This window comes from Mesoplodon bidens (genome assembly GCF_964165515.1).
Source record: "Mesoplodon bidens genome assembly, chromosome: 15".
Classification (NCBI taxonomy): domain Eukaryota; kingdom Metazoa; phylum Chordata; class Mammalia; order Artiodactyla; family Ziphiidae; genus Mesoplodon; species Mesoplodon bidens.
The window spans coordinates 68,660,979-68,679,667 of NC_138171.1; the positions used below are offsets into that span (position 1 = coordinate 68,660,979).

At 50.3% G+C, this 18,689-nt stretch overlaps 1 protein-coding gene across 1 annotated transcript in view; it reads left to right on the forward strand.

Moving 5' to 3' along the window:
- The window catches only part of SLC24A3 (solute carrier family 24 member 3), a gene marked incomplete at its 5' end in the record, with an annotated part of 479,028 nt that overhangs the window by 50,085 nt on the left and 410,254 nt on the right, over nt 1–18,689 (forward strand). The window lies entirely within an intron of this gene.

Here is an 18,689-nt window from a genome sequence, read left to right on the forward strand (position 1 = left end):
TAGATTCACAGATATATAGAGAACAAACTAGTGGTTACCAGTGAGGAGAGGGAAGTGGGGAGGGGCAATATAGGGGTAGGGGATTAAGAAGTACAGGCTACTATGTCTAAAATAAGCTACAAGGTTATATTGTACAGCACAGGGAACATAGCCAATATTTTGTAGCAACTTTAAATGGAGTATAATCTATAAAAATATTGAATCACTGTGTTGTACACCTGACACTAATGTAATATTGTAAATCAACTATACTTAAAAAAAAATACCTCCCACAAAGGGTTGTGAGAATGAATGCTGCTGTATATAAACTGCTTAGAAGACGACCTCATGCGTAATAACTGCCATAGAAGCATTTGCTATTAATTATTATTAGTGTGCATCTACAGAAGAAAGAATGCATCTGCTCTTTCCCATCAGTAGTAAATGCCTTTGATTCACTGGGTGGAGATCCACGGGCAACATTATTTCTAAGGGGTGGAAGTTCACCCACTCTCCTTAACCCAACAGACTCTCCTCCTGGTGTGTATGTATCTCCTCTCATGAGCACCCCATAAAGTAGGGGATGTATGTATCGTCCCTCTGTCATAGGGTCTCAGGGAAGGTGAGTGGTTTATTCATGGTGACCCATCACTTTAACCTTTGTTGCCTTTCAGCAGCTACTTCTGCTGGGAGTCAGCTGGTCCAGATGGTGGAGAGGTGCTTTCTTTAGGGTGACTCTGGGTGGTACCCCACCCTTGCCCCACTGGGCCTGTGCCCTGGTTGAAACAGAATGATGGCCAACCAGGTTGGGAGTGTTGTTGAGGAGGGAGAGTGGACCTCCGTGGATGTCTGTCTAGCCTGTTCCTTTTCATCTTTATCCTTGCTACGTGGCCCAGCGCGTAGGTGAGGAGAAAAAGCATGGTGCCGTCGGATGGGCCCAGCACTGGGGTTCACACTGAGATGTAGCCACTGACCAGCATGTGGCCTTGGACAAGTAATTGTCCTTCCAGGGTTTTATTTAATTTTCTGAAGAAAGATGACAGGATCTGCAATAATATTGGAGCCGTGAGCTACACGTGGCCACTGAGCAGTTCAGCTGTGTGCCACGTGTACAAGAAACAATAGCTTTTGAAGGTTTGGTACAAAAAGAGAGTGTAAAACGATTCATTGATAATTTTTATCCACACAATGGGACATTATTCAGGCATTAAAAGGAATGAAGCACTGATACTGCTTCAACATGGATGAAACGTGAAAACATTAAATCAAAAAAGCCAGTCCCTGGACTTCCCTGGTGGCACAGTGGTTAGGAATCTGCCTGCCAATGCAGGGGTCATGGGTTCGAGCCCTGGTCTGGGAGGATCCCACATGCCACTGAGCAACTAAGCCCATGCACCTCAATTACTGAGGCTGCACTCTAGAGCTCGCAAGCCACAGCTACTGAGCCCACGCTCCTAGAGCCCGTGCTCCGCAACAAGAGAAGCCACCGCAATGAGAAGCCTGCGCACTGCAACGAAGAGTAGCCTCCACTCACCGCAGCTAGAGGAAGCCCACGCGCAGCAGCGAAGACGCAACACAGCCAAAAATAAATTAAAAAAAAAAAAAAGCCAGTCCCCAAAGACCGCATAGTGTGTGATCCCAATGATATGAAATGTCCAGAAGAGGCAAATCCAGAGACAGAATGTAGATTAGTGGTTGCCTAGTGGGCAAGGGGGCAGTGGAGAGTGACTGCTAATGTGTGTTTTTGGGGTGATGAAAATATTCAAAAATTAGATTATGTTGATGGTTGCACAACTCTGTAAACATATGGAAAACCATTTCACTGTACACTTTAAGTGGGTGAATTTTATGGTATGTAAGTTATATCTCAATAAAGGTGATGAAATAGTTTTTATACTTACTGCATGGCGAAATGATAATATTTTGGATGTATCAGGTTAAGTGCAACATATGATTAAAATTAACTTCACCTGTTGCACTTTTACTTTTTTAATGTGTCTGTGAGAAAACGTGAAATTGCATACGTGGCCTGCAGTGTATTTCTGTTGGACTGCACTGCACTCACATTCTCAAAGGACCTTCCTGGTTCCAAAATTAGTTTCTTCCATGAAACCCTCCCAGGTTTGGACTTCTGATGACTCATCTAGTACCATGGCTAAAACCCAACTTGAAAAAAAGTTCATTTGGGTCTTTTTTAAAAACCATTTGCAAAAATAGGTTTTTAGAGAGAAATCCTGGAAGGAGACGCAGAGTCACGTAAGGTGAGCCAGCGAGCCATGCTGTCACTTTCTTCTGCCCCCATGAGCCTTCCAGAGCCATCTGTGACTGTGGACAGGGCTGTTTAAAAAAATTTACAGTCTGAGCCTCAACAATGGTTTCCTCAATCGATCCCCCTCTTGGAAAATTGACTCTGGGACGCCACTGCCCAGAGGAGCAGGCAGTAAATCTCTGGGTGACAAAAGGGCTTAACAGTTGCCTGGCTGAGCCCGTGTGCCTGGTTTCCTCACGTCCTTGTGGCCCAGCCGGAGACCACTAGAGTGTTCTCTATCCCCTAAAAGGCTCATTGTCAAAGCCCGAAACTTGACCTCCAATCTCACCTCCAAGGAGATGATCTTGGGAAGTGTCTTTTTCCTTTAGTTGTCCTCTAGGAATGATTTATTGAAGGCCCATTCTCTCTCCTGCCTTTTGCTGGGTGCTGGGAAATTCAGAAGTCAGAGTTACAGCACTTCGTGGAAAGACCTGGCTCCTGCAAGAACTGGGAAGTATCAGTGAAAAAAGCCCTTGTACATGGCCTGTATTTCCCCTGTGAGCTAGGCCTTGCCCCTTTGCTCATTCAATGACCTCTTTAAGACTGGAAGAGTCTCTGAGCCCTGCGGCCACAGGCCCTGTCAGCTCTGCATTCTGCAGCCTCTGCACAAGGGTAGGTCCCTGTTGGGAGTGTTGAAACTCCTTTACCGTTTTTGTACCTGTTTTCATTTAAACAAGGGATGCCAGCGTTCACAGTTTTGAGCTCCTGGAGACTGGCACCCCTGTGCCACCTGCTCCCACCAGCTGTCCCCCCGTGTCCTTTGATGGGCTGCTTCCTGCACCGTAATCTGTTCTTGCCCCTTTCAAAGTTTGGGCAGGGGCGTGGGGAAGTGAAGTCCTTCCGTAAAAACCACTTTTAACATTTCTTTAGGGAACAAGGCAAGAGCAAACTTCTTTAGTTCCTGGGCTTCTTTTGAATTAATTGAATTCACAGAGAAAGAGTAATTGAAACAGTCATGATGAGGAAGATAGGAGGGTGAACGGTTTCCTGTAGCTTTTCCACTAAGTCTGAGCTTTCCAGAGACCTCCAGAAAAGAATAAGCAGGCCTGGAGCTTGCACAGGGGGATAAAGCACAGGAGCAGAAAATTCTCCAAAGGCTAGGGTGGTCTGTGGGATGCTGACTGACTAACGTTGAGGTCCTATCTCGTCCTGGCGGTAATTCACCAAAGGAACATGCCGTTCCTCTAGATTTCCATTTTAACATCTGCACAGGGATAGGGCCTGTTTCACAACTGAAGAGTCAGGTACGTTCTCCTGTCAGGGTGAGATCCAGAGGAGGGCTTGGAAATAGAGCTGTTCAAAGATAGTTGGCCTCTGAGCCGAGTCATTTCCTGGCTCTCCCAAGAGAGGACACTTTGCTGGTACAACTTTGCTACTGAGGGGAAGCCCTCCAGACCCCTCTGATGAGAAGATAAGTCCAGCCGAGGTTCTGGAAGAGGAAGTGAAACAAGTGTGGGGCTTGGGAGATGACGAGGAGCTGGGATGTCTTGCCTCATGTGGCAGGGGCGGAGGCTCAGGCATCCACGTGTGCTGGTTCCCGAAGGGACGCTGCCTTGAGACTCTCTTCTCAACGATGGGTGTTTGTGATACACCCGGCCACGGTGTGGGTACCATGCCACCTGGGGCCTTTTAGGCGTAGTAGATACGGTCTTGGAAGCAGAGCACGGCTGAGCCGCAGGACCCCAGCCGAGGTGTTGGACCACACAGTGGCTCCTGGCCGGCCCCCTCTGGAGGGGTTCCCTGTACACATGGATCTTGGCCGCGTTGCAATAATCTTTCTTTTTTTTATCACTCTCAGATACTATATAGGGGATGCCATGAATATTCACGTACCTCTGGGACCTTCTGCAACATTACTTTCCCCTCAGCATTTTATATGAAAATATCCATCCATACAGAAACATGGAAGGAACTGTGCAGTGAACACTCGCATACCCACCACCTAGATTTCCCCATTAACATTCTGCTATACAGTATTAACTACTTTTTTTGGCCACAGTAAAATCTCCTATCATATTTTACTTTTATAAAACCAGCCCTGTCCCTCCCATGTCTCAGATGGAAACGTCACGGGGAAGATTATACAGAACAGCATCTTAGTGAGGCTGAGGCAGGAATCCAGGCATCCTGAGCTTAGGGGGGTAAAGGGAAAGGAAGGATTCCCAGCGTGGGAGCTACCAGGCGAGGTGCCAGGCCAGGCTTTGCTGCTAAAAAACCAGAGGGCATCTAAGATCTGTGTCCTGCCTGGAATGTCCCCAGGCCGACCTTGGACTGGGTGCTGCCTGCAATCTACTTCAGGACTGGGACCTTGGGCAAGTCGCTGGCTTAGGGTCCAAGAGATTGGTTTCTCACAGGGGAAGTGGGAGTAAGAACACCCACCTCCCAAGACTGTTGTAAGATGAGTGAGGCGTTGAGAAACAAGAGAAGGGCCCCAGTGGCACCTGGCAGGAGGTGGGCCCACGCAGAAAGTCAGACATCCTGAGTCCGGGGGGGTTCATGCGCACCTCTGTATGGCGCCCCGCGTGCCTTGCTCACGGAGGGCCCATTCGTTATGCTGCGGAAGTTACAGCTGTATTGTGTTTAGAGATAGTGATAGTAGCAAGAGCAGTAGTGATTGTAAGGTTAAGGAAACCTGAAGCAAAGACAAAAACAACCAGAGATTTTAAATGTCCCAGTTTACAGCTCGGGCATTCTCTGTAGACATTTGCGGAAAGAGCTGTTACATCTGACTCCGGAGAAGAGAATTTTCTGGTTTATTGCTTCTCATAAAAGGTGGAAGCATGGAAGCTACGAGAGCGCTGCCCTCTGCAGCCCTTTGGAGACTCTGTGGGCCCCAAGGCCCCGGGCTTCCTGACTGTGGAGGGCATGGGGCCAGGAGCTCTGCCCTCCTGAGTTAGGTGACCTCCCCAGCCCAGACGGACACACTCCTCTTACACGGTGACTTCCCGCTGATCATCTGGCAGCGGTGACAGCTCACACCTGTCATCAGAAAGGATGGGATGAACTCAAGTCACAGATGCAGTGTTTCTAATTGAAAGCCCCAGCAGGGTGGCCCCGCAAGAGTAGGCTTCCCAAGCACCTGGGAGGCTCCATCCCCTCCCGGGGCTCATCACAGGCTTCAGGTTCCTTGCAAATCAAATGACACCGTTCAAGGTGCCTTCTGTGGCTTCGAGGAACTCTTCTGAGGAGGAGAATCCTCTTGGAGAGATGGGGATTTATTTTGGGATCCTCATCCCTTTCCATCCTACTCTATTGCAGTTTTGAGCTGAGGGCTGCTCGGGCGGCTGTCAGCCTGCTGTGGCGGGGGGGACAAGGGGATGTGTGAGAACATGCCAGGTGCTGTCCCTCACGCCGCAGGGTGATGCTGATGTGACCTGACGAGTAGTGGATCCCTGAAGAGGGGGACAGTGAAGAGTTTTCACTGCCTTTATTATTTTTAAAATTTTTGGTTTTTTACGATTATTAAAGGTTACTCTCCATTTATAGTTATTATAAAATATTGGCTCTCTTCCCCATGTTGTACAGTACATCATTGAGCCTGTCTTATACCCAGTTGTTTGTACTTTTGGAGGTACAAACTACTGGGTATAAGATAGGCTCACCATCTTTACTAAAAAGCTTTGGTCCAGGTAGGCTGGTATTTGGGATAGGTCACATGTGTGTAAGGCCAGCTTCTAGGAAGAGGTTCATGCAGTGTAAGGTTGGAAAGCTGCAGAGCCAGAATTTGAACCGAAGTCTGATGTTTCTCAGGACAATACTTAGATCTTAACACAAGGTTTCATCTGATACATCAGTCATGACACTACTTGCTGTCAAAAGAAGAAGACAATTCAAAATGCCTAAGGCATTGGGGGATTTATTGGAGGCTGTTTCTGCAGGTAGGCTGGTGTCATCAACGGACCAGCAATGTCACCCAGGGGTCCAGTTTCCTTCCCTCCCCTTTCTCCCTTCCTTATGTGAGTACACGATTCCGGAAGAGATGGATATGGCCCTTGGTTCCCAGAATCCCTTGTTGCATCACCCCTTCTCAGCCGGTGTGTGTGTGTGTGTGTGTGTGTGTGTGTGTGTGTCTTTTTATTGACCGCCTCTCCCTTGTTCCCTGCTTCCTTCACTTTTAGAAACAATGGAAGAGGCCTTTCACTTCCCTGTTTTCTCTCTGGCTCCCTGACAGAGGACTTACTGGCCTTGGCTGGTGGTGGCTGAGATGGACGGGATCTCTCAGGCTTTGGGAGAGAGAGTGGACCAGAGGGGGAGACAGGCGTGCGCGGTGCAAACTTCACAGAGTGGAATGAGGAGCCCTCGGCTGGAGGCCCGTAGCGGGTGGGCCCCAAATACTGAATTTTGATGATCATTTTCTGCTCTTCTTAGGGCTCTAGAAAATAAAGCCTGATTCCTTAGGCAAATCCTGAATCCATAGAAATTCACTGGGAGGGATGCACGGGATGAGAGCAGGGGAGGTGCTGCCATTGGGCTGAAATGACAGAAGCAAACCGGCCCTTGCTTAGGTGGCAGGTGGTGGCCTGGAAGGTGGTATGCGTCAACCCATCCCCATCTGGCCATTCGTGGGATTGTTCCCTGTCTTCCCCTTCCTGTTGGTGGATCTCTGACTCGTGATGGAAACCCGGGGCAGGGGGGCGTGGAGGCTCCTTTCTCTCTACTCAGCCTTGTTGCTCTCCTGTGGTGGGCGTCAGTTTCCAACTTGGAAAGCTGCAAGCAGTGGGCTGAAGAGTAGGAAAATGTGAGAACCAAGTGACTCTCCACCTAAAAGAAACCCACACTGCCTGTCCCCTCTTTAGTCCTGTGCTCTCGTTGGGAAGCATCCAGAGAATATTTTAGTTCTGGCGTCAAGTTCCGTGGTGAGAGAAGAGGGAGAAAAGGAAAACATCATTAGAAAATCTACACGTGGCCCTGGACCAACCACATCTTCCCACTTGCTTCAAGAGAGACTGTTTCCAAGATGAGGCCAAGGTTACCTTCGGTAGCTGGCATCACTGGGTGTCCCTCGAGACACCCCCTCCATCGTCCTTCGGGTTCAAGCCGCAGCTGCAGCAGGCAGGGCAGTGTGGGTTCAGACTCTGCTGCAGTGACGGTGCCACCTCAAGCATGGGCCACGTGTCTCTCTGGCTCGGGGTGTTCCCAGTAGGTGGGAGCTGACGTGGCCCACCCAGAAGTGCAGCCTGGAGTTTGGGGGAGTTCATGCTTCTGGGGCTGTCCTCAGTCAGGGGGTGATGAGAGCCACAGCCCTCATCCTGCTGGAGGACAATTTTGGGAGGAATCTTGGGTGCATCTCCAAGCTTCCAATGGGATCGTGCCCTAGTTGCCATGGCAGCAGCCATCATATACATCCTCCATTTATAACTTCCTTTATAGCTCCTGTTTCCCTTTCCCCATCTTGCTTTCCACGTGCCCTCACTCCTTCATCCTGGGATCCCCTTCAGAATAAACTACTTGCGCTCAAGTCTTTGTTTTGGACTTGGCTTTCAGGAAACGCAAACCAGGACGCCTCCCAACGTGGCAAATGCTGCACTGCAATCTAAATCATTACTACAATTTCACAGTGACATTTGAGGGTTTCCCTTGTTTGCCTGGGCCGGCCTCTGGGTATTTGGCGGCGGGGGGTGTTGCACAGACTCTGTACCTCCACCATCAGGGGCCAACCTTCCTCCTTGCAGCCTGTACTTGAACCCCTTGCAGAGGAAAGAAAGCTCTGGGTTTGGCTCTGCTCACCTTTCCGTGCTGGCTGCATTCCTGGACTCCCAGCATCCATGCCCACCTTCCAGTTTCAAGCTCACTGGGAGAGAGTGGGCTAGGCTCTCTCCTGGGAGCTCTGTTTTGATTGGCTTGTCTCAGTTACAGACACACCTAGGAACCAATCATCATGACCTTCAGGATATGGGGCTTTGATTGGCCAGGCCCTTAGCGAATGAGTGAGTGATGCTCCGCTCAGACCAGGTAGACAGGGTATGGGGGAGGGGTCGTTTCCCAAGGAAATTCTGAGGTTGATTCAAATTAGGGGAGAAGGGATGTCGGCAGGGAGGGGTGCAGGCACCACACTCCAGTTTAGTTAAAAAAATTAATTTCCTGATGGAGATGTATTGAATCCCTCCTCTATGCAAGTACTGGGGGCCAATAAAAAATTGGTGTCAGGCAGCTTACAGTCTAATGGAAGAAATAAGAAACGTATACAGGTGTTGGAACAGCATGTGTCATCTGAAGCTGCTATCTCCAAACTATTGGAGAATGGATATTTATTTAGAAATTGTGCATAATTAATATTGTAATATATATTATGTATACACATATTTAAGCCTTGTATCTAACTTTGTAAATTTTTCTGTTTGAAAGAGGGAATTCCCTGGTGGTCCAGTGGTTAGGGCTCCGTGCTCTCACTGCCGAGGGCCCAGGTTCAATTCCTGGTCGGGGAACTAAGATCCCACAAGGTGTGTGGCCAGACAAAAAACTTTAAAAAAATTTAAAAAATAATAAAAGAAAAGAGAGACCTCAACATTACATAAGCTTTAGGCCCTACAAAACATGGATCTACCCCTGACTTTTATATATCAAGAAACATAAGAGGAAGAAAATAAAGATTTTATTAATAGAGCAAAACATTTCAATTTTACTGGAGTATTATAATTATTAATATTGTTATGGTCTGTGAGTACTGTTTTACTGAGGACAACATAATTGAATATATTTAAATCATTTTTGAAAATATTAGTTCCATATTTTGAGGAACAGCCAGTTGGAAGTCTGTTTATTTTCATTTAAGGTTCAGTTCAATGTTGACATTTAATGGCTGTCCTAACTGAAATAGATAATTCACCAAGATACACAGATCCAAATGGAAGAAAAGCATCATAGACCATACCTACTAAATCAAGACATTAATTTTGCAATTTCACCCACCAATTATGCAAAAACTTTTGTTCACATTTCCCCATTTTTCCTGGTTTCAATCAATTAATCATGCTACTTTTCAGAAGGTGTTGAATTTACATATTTTTAACAAATGGATTCAGAACTCATTGAAACTCTTTGTGTGTGGAATGTTTTTCATCAGGTGACATAATTCTGCTTCCATGTTTTAAGGTGGAAAATATGATTGCTTTAGACACTAATTTCTGTCAATTTTGGAGGTTAACACAATTTCTTTTTTTTTTTTTTTTTTGCGGTAAGCGGGCCTCTCACTGTTGTGGCCTCTCCCGTTGCTGAGCACAGGCTCCAGACGCGCAGGCTCAGCGGCCGTGGCTCACGGGCCCAGCCGCTCTGCGGCATGTGGGATCCTCCTGGACCGGGGCACGAACCTGTATCCCCTGCATCGGCAGGCGGACTCTCAAGCACTGCGCCACCAGGGAAGCCCAACACAATTTCTTGATATTTGTTTTCAAAATGTTCTCTACATAAAACAAATTTCTTAAGGAAAGTAGGTGCTTTTTCACCTGGTTGTTAAAATGTCACCTTGAAGGGTGTGTGTGTGTGTTCTGAATATACCTGCTAGGTGCATCCTTAGCTGGTGGCCACAATGTCTTCTCAGAAAAGGTGGGCATATTTGTAGCAGTTGTCTTATTGTAAGAGAGAAATGTGTAATTCCTCTTTAAGTTCAAAGAATTTTTTTGAACTTAAAAAGCTTTAAGTTCAAACAGTTTAAAAGAATTCTTTGCCAAAAGATAGTCGGTGAACATCCGTATGGTAGAAAAAGATTGCGTGATCCTGCCCCCATCTCATTTCAAAATAGTGTTGTAAAGATTTTACTGTCGGGGCTTCCCTGGTGGCGCAGTGGTTGAGCATCTGCCTGCCGATGCAGGGGACACGGGTTCGTGCCCCGGTCTGGGAAGATCCCACATGCCGCAGAGCGACTGGGCCCGTGAGCCATGGCCGCTGAGCCTGCGCGTCTGGAGCCTGTGCTCCACAATGGGAGAGGCCACAACAGTGAGAGGCCCGCGTACCGCAAAAAAAAAAAAAAAAAGATTTTACTGTCTCAGATAATATCTGCAAATCTGCTCCACTGAGTACACGTAAAGGGCCCTATGCCGGACACTCTGAGAGCAAGTGAGCCCGGAGGGCCCCACATCCACCCTGCGCTCTGCCTTCAGGCCCCTCGCCTACCCTGGGTGACAGTGCCCTTCTATTACACTAATTACGGGACGTGCCGGCACGGGGGCTCGGTGGTGGTGTTGTCGGCCTGCATTATAAATATTAAATATGTAATAGGATTGGCACGCGATACAGACGTGGGGGTTCTCGTATTTTCTTCCCACTCTTCAGTAAGTCATATAGCCCAGCCTCCTGGGGTACCCAACTCTACCCGAGATTTTTTTTTAAATCCAAGCTCAAGGACTTCAGTGGTCAGATTATTCAAGCCCTTCAGTTTTCAGATGCAGCAACGGAGTTAAAGGGATTCAACTTCCCAACAGCCCACAGCTAGGGACAGATCTGGCCCTAGAATCCCAAGTCACCAGATGCCCAAGATGGCGAAGTCCTGAGACCAGAAGCCCAGTCCCCAGGGTCCTTGGAACACACCCATTTGCTTTAGTTAGTAGGGCAGTGAAGAAAGATGGAGCTGTTTGGAAAAGAGGAAGCTCTGAAACCTGGCTGCCGGGACCTGGTCTTCTCACGCCTTTCGAGGCAGATGCAGGAGGGAAGCGTCTCAGGGCGGCCAGCCAGCTCCCTGGATGCCGGAGCACGCCTTCTGCAGGGGCTTGTGCTCAGCAAGGGGGGACCTTCCTGCTCTCTGGGGACGGAACTTACAGGTGGAGAGATCCAGCAGAGCGCTGTCCTGGGAACTTGAAGGTGCTCAGCGACTGAGGTCTGTGAACAAACGGGAAGAGAAACACCCAGCCCAGCACTGGGCTGCAGAACTGCCTGGACCCTACTGTGCACACAAGTCATCTGTTTAAATGCAGAGTCTCACGTGGGGGGTCTGATGCCACGTTTCTAACAAGCTCCCAGGGGAGGCTGATGTGGCTGGTCCAGGGGCCACACTTTGAATAGCAAGACTATATAACGCAAACAGTTTTGTCCGGGAACCCTGAGCGCTTGGATTCTGTTTTAGGTTTGCCACTAAAATTCCCAGGCCTGTCATTTAAACTTAGCCTCAAATCAAGGGGCATGACCCCTGAGGGAAGACGTAGGGGTCTTTCCTGGGAAATGGGCAATGACTCCCCAGCCCCACCTTGAGGCAAGCGCTGTGACATTGTGGCTGTTGGACACCCACCGGGTTTCAGGCAGGGGTGTGGGGGAGGGGCACAGGGAGCAGAAAAGCCCAGACAGCCTGGGTCTCCTGGGGCCTGGGACAGGTGGGGGTCGCAGGGCGGGGGGAGCAGCGGAGACAGTCAGTGATGAGTCCATCTGTGGTGCGAGCTCTGAAGCAGAAGCAGCTCTGGGGCCTTGTGCGGAGGGGACGTCCTGGAAGGTCAGGAAGGCTGAGTGGAGGAAAGGGTTCTCCCTGGGAGTGGCCCGGGTCTCTCTGGGCTCCCCCACCTCGGCCTCCAAGTCTCACAAGCAGACCTGCCTTGTTTTGCCCAACAGCCATGGCAGAACCTGCATCCGGGGCCACTTGGGACTCTCGCCTTTGGGTTGAGTGCCTTGGGCTGCCCTTGTTCCCAAGGCTACTCTGTCATGGGCTCCGCCGGCCCCTGTGTCCTGGGGAGGGTGTGTGGCCTGGGCTGTGAGGGTTGGTGTCAGGAGGGAAGCGGGGGCACAGCAGCAGTCAGGACTTCTTGGGCGGCCCGTTCCCTCCCGTGGGAGGGTTTGCACAGGGACGGGTCATGGGACCGGCCTCCTCGGATGCAGGACACGACTGACAGCACTTGGTCCACAGCATGACCCAGAGCCCCAGCCTCCTGCTCCCGTTCTCCATCGGGACCCCAGCAGTGCTGGGCAGGGACCCTCTGCCCACGCCGTGCAGCCTCTCTCTGCCTCTTGAGCTTAGAGACATCGTCTTTCGGCAAATAACACTTGAAGCTGTTTCCTGGGGGCCTGGGAGCATCAGCTCAGACTCCACTGTGCTCTGTGCAGAGTCCCGCTCCGCGGCTGGGCGCTGCGTTTCTCACCAGCCCGCAGGAGATGCTCTTGCTGCTGCTGACCTTGCGCTCTGTGCAGGAGCCCTGCAGAGGGCGGGCATCGGCGGAAGGGCCCATATCTGTGTGCAGGTGGCCAGGGGTTACTGTTCCCTCTTCCCATTAGAGGGACCGAGAAACCTCAACCTTCCATAGGGTTTTCCTCTTCAGTGGAGGTACGGCGCCTTGATACTGGGATGCGGTTTAAGTGCAGCCTGAGAGCTGCGGCTTGTCATCGCCATGGCGCAGCCGGAGGGCAGGAGATGGGGGACCCGCTGGGCAGGGCATGTAGATGCAGAGAGAGGAGAGGTTTACCTGGAGTCTATGGCCTCCCCGCAGCTTCGAGTTCTCTGGATCTGCCCTTCTCTGTCTTTCTGGAAGCTTTGAGGCTGTGGAGGGACCCAGTGCCCAGGACGTTCAGCCTCCGGCTTCTTCCTCTCCTGGCCAGTTTGGAGAGCTCACAGCCTCTCCACAGTCTGTGCTCCTTTCCAAGGACCCAGAACCACTCAGAGCCACACTTTTCCTCCAGCTGGAGAATCCGTGTGAAGATCCACAAGCAAGGGCCAGCCCTGCCCTCCTCCCCTGTTCACCCACAGAGGGTGAGAACCTCGGCGGGTGGGGGGTCAGGATGGTGGCCGTAGGGAGAGGGCGCTGGAGGGGCAGCTGCGCCCCACTCGTTTGCTGGAGAGTCTGCAGAAGGCGGTCTCAGGGCTGCAGGCTGATGCAAACCCGCCCTCTGACCCGGGGGTGAAGACCCAGGGCGCCCAGAGTGGGGACAGCTGTGTAAACAGCAGGGTGGGGTATTTATAGCCCTGCTGAGCACCCTGAGCCTGAGCCGGCCTGAGGGCTGCAGCCAGTCCTGCCGCCATGGGCTCTGTCACTTGTTCTGTTCACTGAGTTTTCTGGACCTTCTGTCCTCAGGGTTGCATTAGGCTCTGCAAGACTCAGTTTCCTCACCTGCTGCCCTGATCCTCTGGGTGGTTCTCTCCATCCCAGTTTTCAAGAAGAAATGCTGGGTTCCAGATCTGGGGGAGGGGAGAGCTAACACGACCCTGCAAGGGGGCCTGCTGACCCCAGGAGGCCACTTCCCCTGGGTTCCTGAGCTCTGGGACGAGGTGGGACACGCACAGCTGGGCTTTGGAGTCAGATCTGGGCTTGAGTCCCAGCTCGCTGCTTTACCCCATCAGTGAAATGGGCGAAACTCCGGGGGTAGCGTGGAGTGAGAAGGTGCAGGATGGCTGCGAGCACACGGGCAGGGGCACAATTCTGATGCTGCTGAAGCAAACCTGCCTGTCTGCAGACCCTCATCTGAAGGGGGTCCTCCCCTCCTCAGAGGGTGGCAGCTCCACCTCTCCGCTGGGCCTGGGACCCTATGTGGGACGAGGGTGCACATGGGAGAAAGCATGTTAGTCTTAGGGTGAAGCTGGGACATGGGGCACCGAAGGAAATCCATTCTTGGGGTCAGAAAGCCTTGGGCTTTCCAAGCCCTGGTCATGGGGAGGTGGAAAGGGACAGGGAGACAGAGAGAGAGAGAGAGAGAGAGAGGGAGGGAGGGAGGGAGGGAGAGAGCAAGAGAGGACGAGGGCACAGCTCTGTAATGGAAACTTGGCTCCCAGCCTCACACTCTCTCCTTCCTTAGTGCGTGTGCTTGAGTCTCAAGTTGAGAACCTCTTCCCCTCCAGCAGGCACCTCGCGCTATCTCCACGGCCCACCCCTGCCGCCCTGCTCGGAGCTGGTGACATGTGACATGTGAGCCCGCTGCCTCCCTCATCACCGCCCCCACCCCCTCCCTGACTAATTAGACCAGCTCGCCACTTCCAGGGCCTGGCAGGCGGAGCCAGGCACGCGGTGGATGGGGGCCAAGGGCTTTTATTGACATTGCTCAAGTGTAGCGTCGAGGAGCAGCCCCTGCCGAGCCAAGAAGTCCAGGGAAGCCGGGGGTGATGAGGGGAGAGCAGCGGGTGCCTCCCCCAATCCCCTCTGCCTTCCCCACTTCCCACCCACTCCTCTCTAAATCCAAGACTGTAACCCTCCATGTTGTGACCAAGGGGCCAGCTGAGTCTCTGAGAAATCCACGCTCAGCTGAGCATCCTGCATCCAGTGGGGTTTCAGGACCGTTTTCTTTTGTGTGTGTGATGCTTTCACGGGGTGATGCTCCTGACTTGCCACTGTTCCTAATAGTTTCCGGGGGAAGTAGGTCCAGTGAGACTGTCTCCGCCCCTCACCTAGTATAAGGTGCAGGCTGCATTGTGGATCTGTCTTGCTATAGCTGAGTAATATGGCCAGATGGATTTCATCCTCTGCAGGGATCTACCAAGAATGTGGCTTTTGGGGTCACTAGACCTGGTCAGATCCTGGTCAAATTCCCATTCTGCTCCGCTTTGCTTGCTGTGTGACCTTGGGCAAGTCTTTTAACCTCTTTTGTGCTTCGGTTTCCTTATTTGCAAGTAGAGTTAATAGTTCAAAATAAGATGTTAAGATGAAACATGGCGAAAAGTGGCAAGTTCTTCGCATAATAGACACTCAATAAATGGCTGTCATGATGATTATTAACTGGCAGTGGATGTGGCCATGGGTGGGTTCCGAGTTTAGGCAGATCACTTCTACTCTGACTTATTTACTCCAGAGGTAAGTTGACCCGAGAAGCAACTGCCCTTTCCTACCTTACCAGCAGTTTTGCTTTTTTCTTTCGACTTTTTTTTTTTTTGTCTGCGTTGGGTCTTCATTGCTTTGGGCGGGCTTTCTCTAGTTGCGGTGAGCGGGGGCTACTCTTCGTTGTGGTGTGCAGGCTTCTCATTGCAGTGGCTTCTGTTGCGGAGCACCGGCTTTAGGCGCATGGGTCTCAGTACTTGTGGCATGCAGGCTCAGTAGTTGTGGCTCACGGTCTTTAGAGCACAGGCTCAGTAGTTGTGGCGCACGGGCTTAGTTGCTCCGCAGCATGTGGGATCTTCCTGGACCAGGGCTCGAACCTGTGTCCCTTGCATTGGCAGGTGGATTCTTAACCACTGCGCCACCAGGGAAGTCCCTCACCAGCAGTTTTGTGAGGACAAAGAGAATGGGGTGTAATATCGTCACACGGTTCTCAGTGGGAAGTAAGTGAACGCAGTGCTCTGGTTTCATCATCCTCATTTTCTCAGACTCTGGTCTCCACATCTGTATCAGTGGTCAGTGGTCATATATAATTTTTTGAGATAAAAGTTTGTAGGTTTTGGAATCCAGAGGCGCTGCCTTAATAGCCTCTAATTCCTGAAGCTATTGAATCATCATGTAAAAAAATCCTCTAATTTTCTGCTACAATAGCTGGCTTTATTTTTATATCTCTTAATTGGTATCAGCTTTTCTCTCGGAATTACAGAACCATGGAAATTTGGCCTAAGCAGGAACTTTGCAAGTCACTGGAAGGGATGCTTTTGCTTCTTTGCAGATTTTTGGAATCTTCCTGGAAGGCAGCTATGCTCACCACTATACAAACAACGCACATTGGGATCTTCCTGAATGTTAGGATTGCAGCACCACAGAGCACTTTTCTTTAACCCACATTACAAGAAGAGCAGAACGGCCAATCTGTTGGTCTTGTGTAGGCTGGAAGATGCCATCAGCATCCTGCCCGCATCACTTTGTCCTCATGTCTTCAGTGCACATGGGCATCGTCCAACTTTCAGCACCTGTGTCTCATTATCTAAGGCCTTTTACTGGGTACCAGAGCCCACTTTGGTTGGAAGTGCCAGGGAATTAATGTCCCCTGGGAACAGCCTACATTCAACCCATGGCAGACCAAGAGCAGGTAGATAAATACCCCAGCTCCCTCACCCCTTGGGTGTCTGAGTTGCATGTCTACCCTGGCCCCCAGAGATTTCCAGAGGGGTCAAGTGCTAGTTCACCCATTTTAGCAATGGACTTGAAACACACCTCCATTGGCTGGCTCCCTGGCCCTGTCCCACCACGGGTGCTTCCTGAGATCACCCCCCATGTAAACCACCTGTGCTCAAATCCTTGTCTTCAGGGGCTACTTCTGTGGAAACCCAGCCTGAGACAAACGGGGTGTCCTTCTCCACACTCTTAGACCCTTTATGATAATATGGTGTAATATTCACATTTTAGGTCTGCCTGTTGAATTTTAAGGCAACTGACCTTATTCCTTCTTTATGAGTTTTTTGCAGTTTTTTTTCTCTGCTTGTCACTGTTCTTAATCCTAAGAATTAACCATTCAGGTGAACAAGACTACACAAATGCCTTGCTTTGACCTTGAAATATCTTTGGGATTGTCCTCACAATTATGGCTATATATATATCTGGCCATCATGTAGGTTTCTGTATTTCAGAGTCTTAAGTTATTGTTTATTCTAGTTGGGCCCCACGTTGTATATTTTTTTGAGAATAAACCTAGGGGCTGTCCTAGCTAATGTGTAAAAGTTGTAATTAGCTACTTGATAATTTTCCATGTGGAACAGGTTCCATTTGACTGAGGAAGACCTCAGTTTGTGAGCTGTGGATGTTACTGTGTGTCCTGTTGGCTTTAGGTGAGATGCCTACAAGCATTGTGATTTCCAGAAACTTCCATGAGTTTTACTTTATCCATCCACAAAGTGGGAATGGTTACTCTGACACATACTTACTGAGTACCTACTCTGAGCCAGCAGTGATTAGGTGTCAGAGAGAGAGCAGTGGACAAAGAGACAGTGCCCAGGCTCCCTCCTTCTTTCCTGAGCATTGTCATGGGGTTCCAATTATATAATGAAAGTGACATCATTTAGGAAACTAAAATCCCCATGGAAATAGAGGAAAGGGCATGATGACCTTCAGCTCTTCATGGACCATTTCAGAACACTGTGCTGGTGTGGCTCGGTGGGACACAACTTCTGGCCTTTTGTGAAGGCCACTGGGCCCATGAATTAGAACCTTGTCTTGTTCTTAGATCCATTTTCTGACCACAGCAACTCTAGACACTCGAGAGGTAGCCAAAGCCTCATGTCACATCTTTCTTGAGCTCCAAGCCACTAGAAAGAGCCATCTGTGCTTGCTGTTTCCACATCCCAGTGACCCTGTGAGGTCCTGCTCTGTTGTGTCTTTGCATTTGTCTTACCTGATTTGTCCATGGCAGTCAAGGCCATCGGCCACTTTTTCCTTTTTGAAATTCTCTTTCTGCTTACCTTCTGTGACACCACTTCCCTTGCTCTTTTCCTCCCTTTCATGATCTTTTGCTGAATGCTTTGACTCTACCTGCTCTCTGAAGGAATGTTGAGTTTCCCATGGTTTCTTCTTCCATTCCCTTCTCTTTAGGAAACTGCATCCGTACACATGCCATACTCTTCCCTATTTACTTATGATTCTCCTGATGTTCTGTGTAGCTTAGCTGTCTGCCCTGCGGTGTCTGCACCCACATTGCCTGGGCAGCACACTGCCCTGTGGATGGTCCACAGACACTTCAGATCCAACACGTCTGAAGCAAAGCCACCATATTCTCCCCCGACGGCCCCTTCTGTCTCTGTTCTTTCTCCTGGCACTTCCATCCCCATGGTCATCTCAGCCGGAGACCTCAGCCCTAGTCACGCATTCAGTGATCGACTTTCCCCTTGTTCATGCTCTCATCTCGTGTTTACTGAAATCTTGTTATGTGGGTTCACTGGCCCAGGCTCTGGGCCTGTTGTTGTGGTGTCTTAGCCTGGGTGACCCCGAGAAGCAGATCCTGAGCAGGTGTTCAGTGGCAGGTGGTGTATTTGGGAGGTGGTGCAGGGAAGTACTGGTCAAGGAGTAGATGCTGGTGGGTAGGTGCCAGTCACCCTGACTTAGTGGACCCAACCGTGCCCTTTTTTCCCAAGTCCACGTTCAGTGAGATCACGTTGGTAGCTCGAGATTGGACATGATGGGAATGTTTACACCATGGAAGTTGTCCAGTGGATACAAAACCAGGACTTTTTCACCTGGAGAATTGGTTGTTCCACATTTCTCAGCATGTTATTGGGTGCAAGGAATTAAGACAGGGAAGGACAGCGGCCAATAAAGTGTGTTTTATCAGGAAGGTCACCTTGTAGACACCTGGAGAGTCATCCCAGTGGAGAAAACTGGATTTCAGGGTAGAACACACACTTCAGAGTCATCCCACTGGAGCGTGAGGTGTTTATACACGGCCCGCTCCCAGCCATTGGCGGAGGGCTGCCGCTGTGGGACCCAGTAGGATCCAGGAGCCGAGGAAGCCCTTGGGAGCTAGGGGCAGGATGGTGAGCGACGGTGGTGGGAGGTCTAAGGGGTGTCGGCCGGACTGAGTGCTGATGGCTGAAGGCGCTGGGCACCCAGCCTGGGGAAAGGTGACACCCAGCTGTTAGTGATGCGTGGCTGTGACC